This window comes from Musca autumnalis, unplaced genomic scaffold (assembly GCF_047663935.1).
Source record: "Musca autumnalis isolate F117 unplaced genomic scaffold, ASM4766393v1 scaffold_5, whole genome shotgun sequence".
Classification (NCBI taxonomy): domain Eukaryota; kingdom Metazoa; phylum Arthropoda; class Insecta; order Diptera; family Muscidae; genus Musca; species Musca autumnalis.
Genome location: NW_027412088.1, coordinates 88,786,906 through 88,799,187, shown reverse-complemented (window position 1 = coordinate 88,799,187; position 12,282 = coordinate 88,786,906). Strand labels below are relative to the sequence as shown.

General features: G+C 40.6%; 1 protein-coding gene across 5 annotated transcripts in view; it reads left to right on the top strand.

Moving 5' to 3' along the window:
- ced-6 (PTB domain-containing adapter protein ced-6) overlaps nucleotides 1-12,282 on the top strand; it is a 71,470-nt gene that overhangs the window by 34,442 nt on the left and 24,746 nt on the right. The window contains exon 1 of one of the 5 annotated variants that reach the window (XM_073990688.1): nucleotides 659-942. The exons of the other annotated variants lie outside the window; for them this stretch is intronic. The gene's annotated coding sequence lies outside the window, so the exon portion shown is untranslated. Of the gene's footprint in view, nucleotides 1-658; nucleotides 943-12,282 lie in introns of those variants that run through there. 5 annotated transcript variants of the gene reach the window in all.

The following is a 12,282-nucleotide window of genomic DNA, read 5'->3' as shown; positions in this document are numbered from 1 at the left end:
GTTAAACAATTATCCAAGTTTATCTCCAAGTGGAGTTTGGTGTAAAGTAGAAGTGCAAACAATTAAATACATTTGTGTTTTTATACCGACTTCCTGAGTTGACCTCCACCAAAATAACAATCCCATATTGTATACTTGCTGGTGACCCTTGGATGCATTTCATTTCCTGGCCTGGAACCTATATGGTTGCCTACTGGCAATATTTTTTCCTTTTGCTCTGGGACTTGTTGTTAATGGTAAGATCATTAAAAAGAACAAAATCGCTGTGTGATCTGAAAGCTGATGGTTTCTTTGGTTCGTTGTTTCTTTATTCGTAGACTTCCCTTTTCCCCTCTTCGAATGTCTAATCTCCGTAGTACATAAGCCGTTGCATTGGAGAAAATTACTCACAAAAGTTGGTGAATTCAGTTGCCTACAGCCATACGAACGATCGGTACTGTGATTGGAAGAAGTAGTGACAGAAAATCCGTCGGAAAGTGCGATTCAACCATATCAAATAATCCTTAAGTGATTTTGTTTGGCTCGGAAAAAAGTGAAAAAAGCACCCTAATGCTGTTAAAAAAATCATAATTTCATAAAGATTATTTAATGTGTTTGCCCATAAATTGCCCTTAGTCTATCGAAAAAACAATTTTTGTCATTCCATAAAATAGTGTGCTCATAAGGAAACAAATTGGTATTGTAACACGATCAGGAAAAGAGAAGATTTCGGTTGTTAAATCGTTTAATTGGCAGCGAATGCTAATTTTTACCTTAAAACAAGGACATTATCAAAGTGAAATTGTGAAAAAGATTGCTAAAAACTCATGTTTAATAATACAGACATTGTTAAATATTTAAACAAAGGGCTATTCAATCATAAACTGAATCAAATCTGTGATGCTGTGGCAGTTCTCACTTCTCTGAAAGGCCTTTCATCGTGGGATCCACACCGTTCACCAAGTAAGTGCCAATTTGTTTTTGTTTATTTTTTGCATCGAACGAACACGATAGATCATTAATTGAGAGAGCGGACAGACAACCCGTTATACCTCTCATAGGGATAACGTGAATTGAAACAAAATATAACTTTTTGATATTTTAAGATCAATTAAAAATATTTGTTGTTATCAAATATTAAAATACCTGAATTAATAAATTAAATTTGATCCATATCCTTTGCTTTCGTGTTCGTTCGTTGGCTTTTCATTTCCTGTGGATGTACTAGTTGCTCAGAGTTGGTAACGTTATGGTTGGGCTTAACAGACTTCATGCTGTTAACGATTCTGATTTTCTGTTAACCCATCCCATAGAAAGTCTACAGTTTTAAAAGCACCTGTTGGCTCTGTATGTTGATAATTTTTGGCTTTTTATTCATTTTGGAAGAAAAATTAAATGAAATTTATATATGTTTGTTACCATATCCAGAGCAATTAGCTAATTTAACATTATCTATATTGAATATGAGTTTTAACTAAAAATAATGTGCAATCTTATTGAACAAAATTCGTAAAACAATTAAAAGTTGAAATTTTCGATTTGATAACTACGATTCCCACTTGTGTGTATGTGTGTGTATGTGAAAAAAAAAACTGATGTAAAGTTCAACGAACTATCAGCTGTTATTGAAAGGAAAGAAAGAAGTAATTTTACAAACATTACCGTCACACGCACATGCATACATGTTACAATTCGGCGTTTCAAGTGCATAATTAGCTGTTACAATATCAGTTTTTTTGTTTCTTTGTTATTATTCCTATTTATGACATTCTTTTTGTAAACCAAAAATTTTGGAGCACGATTTAATATTTAAGTCGAATATCTGATTCTTATTAGTTTTTTTTTTTATTTCAACATCTGGTAGAAGATTCTTTGGTTATTTGGATTTCCTTTTATTGTAATATATTGGTAAATCAACTATCACGTTTGCTTAGGTCAGTTTCTTTTGAAATTCATTGGTCTTAACTATCCTTTGGGCAAACATTTACTATTATTTGATGCATTATTATTATTTCTTAGTGTTAGTTATTATTCATAACATATTCAGTTATGCTGATAGTTGAGTATTTATAGCTATTCTAAATTTTTGTATTTACAAATATGAGTTGTTTTAATAAATCAATGAATTCATTAATCATGTTTTAAGAACGATTTGAATGTTTGATTTCTGAGGGCTCGGAAGGTTGGTGGGTGGGTGAGTGAGAGAGAGTGGGTTTACCATGATTTATTTTAGCTTCTTAATTTGGTTTGATATGGTAAACAGGTTGGGTGGGCATTTCATGCATCCAACAACTGTGCATGATTCCTCCAATCCTTTAAGATAATGGATCCTTTCTATTTTTCCTCTTTTTCGGACTGCGGGTAATATCTTCTTTCGGTTTCCTTCTATATTTTTCCCCTTTTACTTCTGTTTCTTTAAACAAGTAGCACGCATTTGAAAACTTAACCAGTAGTGACACCATTAAATGAACTTTTGGGAAGACCTCACCCCAGTACCACGAGTGATAAGGCCGGAGGATTATGCGTGCATGGCCTTAAGGATCATTTATAAATTAATTGAGTATCAATTTGATCATTCCAACTCGATGTATACTACAGTTTAGAGTGAGAGTGGGTTTACCATGATTTATTTTAGCTTCTTAATTTGGTTTGATATGGTAAACAGGTTGGGTGGGCATTTCATGCAGCCAACAACTGTGCATGATTCCTCCAATCCTTTAAGATGATGGATCCTTTCTATTTTTCCTCTTTTTTCGGACTGCGGGTAATATCTTCTTTCGGTTTCCTTCTATATTTTTCCCCTTTGACTTCTGTTTCTTAAAACAAGTAGCACGCATTTGAAATCTTAACCAGTAGTGACACCATTAAATGAACTTTTGGCAAGACCTCACCCCAGTACCACGAGTGATAAGGCCGGAGGATTATGCGTGCATGGCCTTAAGGATCATTTATAAATTAATTGAGTATCAATTTGATCATTCCAACTCGATGTATACTACACGTTATGTTAGTATAGTATATTATCAGTTATCTGGTCCTGGCCCCTCTGTATAATATAATTGTTCCACAAACATCCCATAAGGGACAAGGGAGACTTCTCTCATATCAATGAGTGCACCCCTCTGTATCCAGATTAAAAAATTCTGCAACCTGGACTGACTGCGTCCCTAAAGAATCAGACGACAGGTGAGTGTGGTTAGCTGGACTGCTAAACAAATGCAGCGGTGTCGTGCGACGCCAATCCACATGCAGGTCATGAGTTGGGTATCGTGCCATCAATTCGGGCCCAATATGAATTGAGGCGGCTGCATCGGCTGGCTCTGAACCATTCGTATTTACCTTACCAGCTGGCGTTCTTCTGCTTCGATGAATGGGGGATAGTAGCCGAATACAGCCGGCATTCACACTGTACTCTTTGTTTGTACTGCCTGCGTAACTGCATCAGTATGAATGCTATTCAATCCTGCCTGATATAGAGCCCCGACTGCTGCTTACGCAATTAGCTGCAGACACAAAACCAACACCATTAGTTTTACACATATACTCCGCTTGGAGAAGCCTGCCTAGTAAGTGCTACCGACCAGCTCCTTGATAAAATTGTTCTTGTCGTAAATAGCTGGGTCTTGCGCGGACGACTTAAACATGCTGTCGAACGTTACTCCCAATATCTTGGGGTAGTTAGTGGTCGGAATCAGAGCACCATCGACCATTATGTTTAGGGGGAGCCTCACTTCAGCCGTCCAGGTGTGAACATTGTGACAGTGGAATAAGCAGCGGATATTTTCATATTCCTCAGATGGTAGAACTGCACTAACTCAGCTATGTTGGCATTTAACCTATCACATGTGTCATCGACGATGTGACCGGACACCATGATCGTCCGCATACATTACGATATTTATGTCGTCTGGAGGGTGTGGAATTTCAGACAGTTAGAGGTTAAACAGTTTCGGAGATATCAAACACGGCTGGAGGGAAGTTCTATCTATATCGTCGAACTTGGCTTGGCATGGTTGACGATAGCGAAAGCTTTCGATAGGTCAAGAGGCACCATAACTGTTCGGCCGCATGGCCTGCTCTGATTCAGTCCTCGGCTTATACATATGAGTGAATATGGCGCGTAATGCTGTTGTGGTCCCGCACATTTTCCACAACCCATGCTGATATTGGGCAAATGGGAAACAGCTTCGCATCATAGCGAAGATTAGTGCCTCGAGAATCTTTGCTACTGGCAACAAGAGGGAGGGGAGATCGGCCTGTGCGATTCATCTCTGCCCGCACCCTTGACTGGCTTCAGTAGCGGGATCATCCTCCCAACTTTCCAAGCTTCTGGTAAAATATGGCTGGCTAACAATAGATTCAGGACACTTGTCAAATACTCAACTCCGGGCTCCTGCGGTTGCTTAAGCGTTACCACTGAGATTCCGTGTGGGCCCAACGCTTCTGATCATTACGCTTTTCGGATGATGTCATCGTCGTAAATTGATTTATTGATGCTTCTTCGTAAATCGTGGTGGTCTCTCCTCGTCTGAGAGGGTTCTTATACGGTGTAGCACCCTCCTCTTAGCCCTGTCACTCCCGGGGTGCTCTATAAACTGCCGGTTAAAATAACACCCGCACCCCTTCGGAACTGTCACTGTCACGCCGTTGAAAGTAACAGCCGTTCTATCATCCTTCTTTCCAGGATTCCAGAGTGATTTAACCATTGCCTACAATTTACTTAGTCTTGTATTGTACTTAATACGCTATTATTCGCCTACTAGCCTGTTGAATTCAAGAGTAAGTTCTCCTACTTTTGGGTCTTCAGTGTTCGTACGACGAAGCTTATCACCCTCATTTGCCAGGTCCGTCGCTTCTGATGGGAAATTTGGTCTGATTTCGACTATTCTTCGAGCTGGTATGTAGCGATCGGCTACAGCTGAGGGAACGGGCAGCTCTCTGAAGCGGTGATTGTTAAATTATCTACCAATTAGCTTTTCCATGGTTCAGAACATTACGGCGGTTAGAGGTTATGAAGTAAGGTGATCTGTTTACGGTAATTCGTCAAGTCTGATTATAGCCTAGGACGAAATGCCAAAGCTTAGGACGGAATGGTGAGCACTGAAGTCCGCTAGTACGAGATGGTTATTGCCCTCCAAAAGCGAACTTATGTCGGGCATATAACGGAAGGCAAATCTAGCAAATCTGCCTCGACAGTCCCATACTTCACAGCTACCCGCATACATTCCATGCTGGGTCATTAGAGTCAAGCTCAAACGAGGTTGTATTGGATATACGGGTGTATAAGGAAGGCAAGACTTGGGAAGTGCACCCATTCCGTACACTTACCGAAGTTTACATATGGTGGATGTGGATCTGGCAAACGGAAAAGATCCATGGCCAGAGGTTCTTCTCAATCCATGCTAGGATTTCTGTAGCCTTGTTGGGGTAAAATTAAGTACTTGCCTAGCTATATCGTTGGATAATATTTTCATCATATCGCTCATTTACTCAAATAGTGGCAATATTTTATGATTTTCAAAACAATACCGCAATGCCTTTTTATACGATTTAAGAGATATCACAATGGGAATGCTCTATGGCAGTCGTACATCCAAGGGATAAAAAGACTTGCAGATTTTTAATTTGTTATTGATATAAGAGACTTATCATAATCACGATTCCATGTTCGCGTTGTTCTCACTTCTAAAATATAGCCGATTTTACTACTAGTTTTGCACGTTACTGTTTCTAATAATCGTGATTAGTGAATTTAATAAATTTCCAGAACATCCTGCTAATTGATCAGTCTTTATTAAAAAACTACGAATTTTTATAATGAAAATATTTAACATACAAAAATGGCCACTATAACGAAATAACGTGAATAAAAAACGTGCATTTTTTGATTGCGTTAAGTGTCGAGTCTCTGCAGTTGTGCCCACAAATGAACGCCTCCTCCTTTTTTTTTCATTCAATTGTCGTGGCTGCAGCTACGCTTTGTGAATATTAACTACTTTAAATATTATTAAATTAAATTATAGGGAAAATGTGTATAATACTAAACAATAATTGTAATTTGTATATTCCGTCTATTGGAAATGAAAAAAGAGGGGAGAAGCATATAGAAATGTCAAAAAAGGGTGGGTATAATAATTTGACAACAATTGATACTCAAGCATAAAATTGACAAAAGTCTAATTTTGCTTCTTTTTTCGATTATCAATGGTTTAAATACGGCCTCACATGTCATTTTATACCGCCTCATGCAACTCAAGAGTAGGGTTATAACATTTTTGCAATTTTTGCAAATATCAAAATTACCACCGCGTAGCCGTGTAAAGCATGAAAACCTACTATGAAATATGGTGTGATTTTTTCTCTATCGCGACAAAAAGTTTCCGCACCAAATGCATTGAAGTTCAGTAATGCAATATTTAATTTTATTTGTTATAATGACTTATACGCTTTTCGTAATAACTTATTAATAACTTTAATCTAATTTAAAATCAATATCAAACCATTCTATACCACTTTGTTACCGAATCGCGATATTTCAAATCATTTAATGCACCTTTGACAATATTGTAATTTTTTGTTTCTCTTTATAAACTCGCGAATTTTATGTTTATATTTATTGTACCTATCGGACAAGAGAGAATATGTGGTCATTTGTAATAAATTCGCGAAAGTTACAGACTGTTTTTATTGACTTTGCCTTTGAAAATCGTATTTGTTTTCTACAAATATTTATTCAAACAAAGCAAATTTAAATGTTTAAATAGAAAAAATATCAAAAGGGCTTTAGTTGTTGTTGCTGTTGTTGTAGCAGCTTCTACAAGTACATGTAAATCTTTATTTCATTGATTCGGCTCTGCCTCCAGCTCCAAGCTCAGAAAGGACGCCACCTGAATAGATTAGTCCAAAGTGAGCGTGGAGTTAAGTCAGTCGGGTTGGCTGGCAGTTAAACAGGTGCTGCGTAGTATGCGGACCGGTGCCACATGCTGGGCAGATATTCCGCGTGCCATCAATCCTGGCCCAGTAAGAATTAAGGCGGCTGCACCAACCAGATCTAAGTTGCGCCAACACGACTCTCGTTTGTCTTGGCAGCTGCTGTTCTTCCGCTGCCACGGGTGGTGGATGATCTTCGAGGGCTATATTCACACTGTAGGCCGCCAGAGCCTCTGCAACCGCATCAGTATGAATGTCTCTTAAACCTGCCTGGTATGCACGTTGATCTAGAGCATGGCCGTTCGTGGGACTTGATTTGGTTACGAAGTTTTTCGGCAAATCACACACACGCGACCCGAACGCAAAGTAAGAGAGCAAATGTTTTGATTTTTTTACTTCAGTCTTGTACTGAATTTCATGCAAGCAGGTTGATGCCGCTTTATTTGTTTATTTTTGGGTACACAGAAAAGATTTTGCAGTTGTACAGCAAATATGTGGAGGGAAGAATTTGAAAATGATTTTTGTTTTGTATTAATATTTTTAATGACGCAGAATGCCTCGTCTGCAATGCAACAATAAAAAATGTATGTATGCTTAGAAAGTCTTAAAAAATCATTTTTATATACAATTTGTTTTTTCTCTCAAAAAAATTAACATATGAAGAAAAATACTTTTCAAATTATGAAGTTATTTATATTATTTTTAATTTAAGTCATACAAAGCGAACGCGCCAACAATATATTTTTCATTTCACACTCAATATGAAAATCATCACCCTGTTCTGTCAGTGTAATTTTACCCACACATAAACAATTTAAGCGCTCGCTCTTCTTGGTCGGCTATGATCTAGAGGTTCTCTTTTATATCTTTGGACATCTCTCTCTCTAGATCTCTATAATCCTCCCTAACTCGCCTGGGGGGTTCAGGCATATCCACCAGATGGTGATTTGGGTGGTCTTGCCTATAGCATCCAAGCAAGTACTGCATCGTCAACGTCCTGTTGTGACGACTCACAGGACGGATCTTTGTCTCCTCATGTAAATGGTCCACTGCAGACTTGAGGTGACACCCTGTAGCTGTTCTCAGGGCAGCATTCTGACAGATTTGTAGTTTATCCCATTGCGTATCACTTACGTTAGCAAACCACGCTGGCGCCGCATAGCTTACCACAGACCGCGTTGTATGTGGTTAACAAGGTTTCTTTATCCGCACCCCAAGTGCTGCCGGCTAGAGACTTGAGGACCTTGTTCCTGTTTCTCAGCTTATCGCAGATAACTGTAGTATGCTGGGACGACTTATACATGCTATCGAATGTGACCCCTAGGACTTTGGGGTAGTTTGTGGTCGGAATGTTGCACCGTCGACCTGCACATTCAGTGGGAGCTTCATTTGCGCCGTCCATGTGGTGAACTGTGTGGCTGTTGACTTAGTGGTGGATATTTTCATATTCCTCGCGTGGAAAAACTCTACAAGATCAATGAGATAGGCATTTAGCCTTTCACAAACGTTTCCGATATTGGGACCTGACGCCATGAGTGTACAATCATCCGCGTACGTAATTAACTCAATGCCGTCGGGAGGGCGTGGAATCGCAGAGAGGTAGAGGTTAAATAGTTCCGGAGATATCACCCCTCCCTGGGAACTCCCTGCTTCACTCTACGGGGTTTGGACTTCCTGTCTCTGAATTCCACGTATGACTGGCGACCACACAAATAGTTGATGACCCAGCGTTTCAGACAAGGCCGGAGGGTAGTATTCTCGATATCCTCGAACAGCCTAGCGTGGCTGACCGTATCAAACGCTTTGGTCAGATCCAATGCTACCATCACTGTTCTGTGACATGGTTTGTCCTGGTTGAGCCCTCATCCAATATATGTGGAAATGGCGTGGAGTGCTGTTGTGGTACTGTGCTGCTTCCGGAACCCGTGTTGATGATCTGCAACTGGATAACACGTTCTGATGCTGGGGAGGAGTAATGCCTCGAGTATCTTTGCTACTGGTGATAGAAGTGAAATCGGCCTATACAACTCACCTTTACTGGCATCTTTGCCAGGTTTCAGCAGCGGGACCACCCTGCCCATCTTCCAGGCATCGGGAACTATTAGGGTGGCTAGCGATAAGTTGAGGACCTTACTTAAATACTCGACTCCTGGGCCATCCAGCTGTTTTAGCATCACCATAGAAATTCCGTCAGGTCCAAGCGCTTTGGATGACTTTGCGCCTCGGATAACATCTGCAACATCATCCATCGTAAATTGTGACGGTTCTTCTTCGGCTGGAAGAGATCGCACACGACGCAAAACACTTCTACCTACCAGGGTTCGATAGCGCCTTAACCGTTGTCCACAATTTATTACAGCCGGCTCCAATGTTGCAGCACTTCAGATGTTCAAGCCACTTTTTCCGCTTGTGTTCACTGACTAATCTATTGACTTCCATTGTCAGTTCCCTGACTCTGGGGTCGTTAGGGTTCGTACGGCGAAGCTCATCACATTAGCTAATCCCGTCGCCTCAGCTGGGAAATTTGGTGTTATTTCAGGTATTCGACCAGCAGGGATAAAGCGAGCGGCTGCAGCAGTGATGATGTCTCGGAACTTCCTCTCTGCTACCCGAACATCAGAGGGACTGGGCAGTTCTCTGAAGCGTTGATTAGTGAACTCTCTGAAACCTTGCCAATCCGCTTTTCCATGATTAATGAAAGTGCGGCGTTCAGAGGTTATGAAGTCTGGTGGTCTGTTTATGGAGATGAGGATTGGGAGATGGTCCGACTCAAGGGAAATGACGGACGGATCTCATTGATCTTGGTTCGAAGACCATTAAACTGCAAGAATGTTACATCCTCAGGAACTGGGCCAGCAATACGCGGTGTTAACGGCTGCTGCTGATACTGCTGTCTGGGAGATTGCGGGGGAGTTTCATAATCCGTTGATGTTGATGATGAAGACTCACTGGCGTTTATATTGGCGCAGCACGAGGCAACATAAACCCTGTCGTAATACTCCCTCAGGTAGGTGAGGCCTGAACAGTTTCTGAAATGCACCCATCCTTGGCACCCGTTGCATCTCATTGACACCGACCTATGGTGGATGAGACGTTAACAAACGGTGCAGAACCATGGCCCGGGGTTACTCTTAATCCCGGCACGGGCCAAAAGAATCCGTAGCAGGCATTCCGGGACATGCCGCTCCCAAAATAAAAATAAAGACGAACACGAACAAGTAGTTGCTGAGGTGACGGCCCCTGGCCGAGAAGATGGTTCCTCGGGTCAATCCGGTACATAGAACCGGCCGTCGTGGGACTGAGGGCTTTAGTAATTCGCAGTCGGCGCGGAAACTTTTCCACCGAATCGAACTAATACACGCGTTTTCGCCATCAGGACAATATTCAGCAAATGATACTGGCGTGGTATTATTGTGGTTATAGGCCTACTCAAGAGCATTAAACCCACGAGAAAATACGAAATACAGTTATGATGAGTTTTCTACATTTTTGGTTAGAATAGAAAGTGTCGTAACTTCCACAACTAATGAACTCGTACCAATATCTCTTGATCACCTGTTTAGGGAAATAACTATTAACGTAATATCTGAGCAATTTTCAGACAACATTCCCGTAATGAATAGATTGAAACGACCTTGCGGTAAGGAAACCAAAAAATTCTGTCAAAATATCGGAAGGTATGGGCGTGGCTTGCTCGTAAAGACGACAATTTTTTCCCAATTTTGGAAAATATGTAATTTTTGTAAATTTCTGGAGAAAGATTGATGATTTTTTCATCTATGAACATTGTAGTTTCAAAATCCGCAAAAACTTCCCAGTTGTCAGCTTTATTCATTTAAAGTTGGTTCAAGAGCACCGCACTGTGTATGGTTTGCGGTCACTAATTTTTTTAAAAATTCTACGGAGGAATCTGTTTATGAAAGCCTGCAATTTGTCGGTGATGCTGCTGCTGGTGACGAGCCAAGTTTTGGAGCCGTATAAGTGTTGATTTTACACAGGCATTGAAATGTGTCTACTTTTGCTTTTAGATCTATCGTTTCCGAAGACCAGATATTTACAAGAGACGCAAAAGTACCTTGCCCTTTTCGTATGCGACTTTCAACGTATTCAGCTGTTCCTCTCGATATTGATAAAATACTATTCGAAGCGGTCTATATTTTGAATGTACTTGTCATATATTATTCTCATATATTGGTATTATTGTTTGCATTGAACCTCATTGTCTTTGTTTTTCCACAGTTTATCTTAAGCCCGATTTTTAGAGACCCCTCCGATAGTATATTTAACTTATCCTGCATATACAAATATGTTGTTGTCAATAAAGCGGCGTCGCCTGCATATTCCATATCACCTAGTTTGCCGAACATTCTCCAATTAACGCCAGTTTGGGTGGGTGAATCTAGGTTTTCCAATACTGTGTCAAGGACTGTGTGCAATGTGCAGCCTTCACGTACTCTAATAGCAGTGGTAAGAAAAGCTTCACTTACGTTGCACTCAATATCTTGGTGCAATTAGTGGTCGGAATCAGGACGCCATCCACCAATATGTTCAGGCGGATCCTCAGTCGCGCGGTCCAAATTTCAGAAAGGTTGAGGTTAAACAGCACTGTAGATGTTACCCCGAAACTCCCAATTTGACTCAACGCGTTTCGACTTCTTATTTCTGAATTCTACAAACGACTGGTATTCACATACATATATAGTTGATTATCCAAAATTTCAAACACGCCTGGAGGGAAGTCTTTTTTATGTCCTCAAATAGCGGGTTGACGGCATCTCAGCCCTCCTATTGGTCAACAGGCAATATTACTGTTCGCTTGCATGGCCTATTCTGCTTCAGTCCTCGATTTTTCGGAATCTGTGTAGATTTTGGGAAACTGCTTCTAGCCATGGGAAGGAATAGTGCTTCTAGGATTGTACTATTCGCCTCAGTTGACCTCCTTGTCTGACATTAGTAGCGGGACCATCCTCCCAACTTTCAAGGCTTCTGGTACACAACCATATGGTGGCCAACTACAAATTGAGGACGCTTGTCAAATACTCAACTCCGGGTTCATCCAGTTACTCAAGCATTACCACTGTTAATTGTGATGGTACCTTCTCGGATAAGAGGGACTCCTCTTCGCCCTATCACTCTCGGTATGCTCTATAAAATGATCTTCGCATATGTCAATGTCACCATTCTTCTTCTTTTTTAAATTGGAAAGTGATTTAACCGTTGTCCACAATTTACTTAATCCTGTACCAAAGTTGCATTGCTTTAGGAGGTCTGGCCACTTTTTCCGCTTATGATCGCCTACCTGCTTGTTGACTTCAAGAAAAAGTTCCCTAACTCTGGGGTCTTTAGGGTTCCCGTCGGTTCGGTGGAAAACTT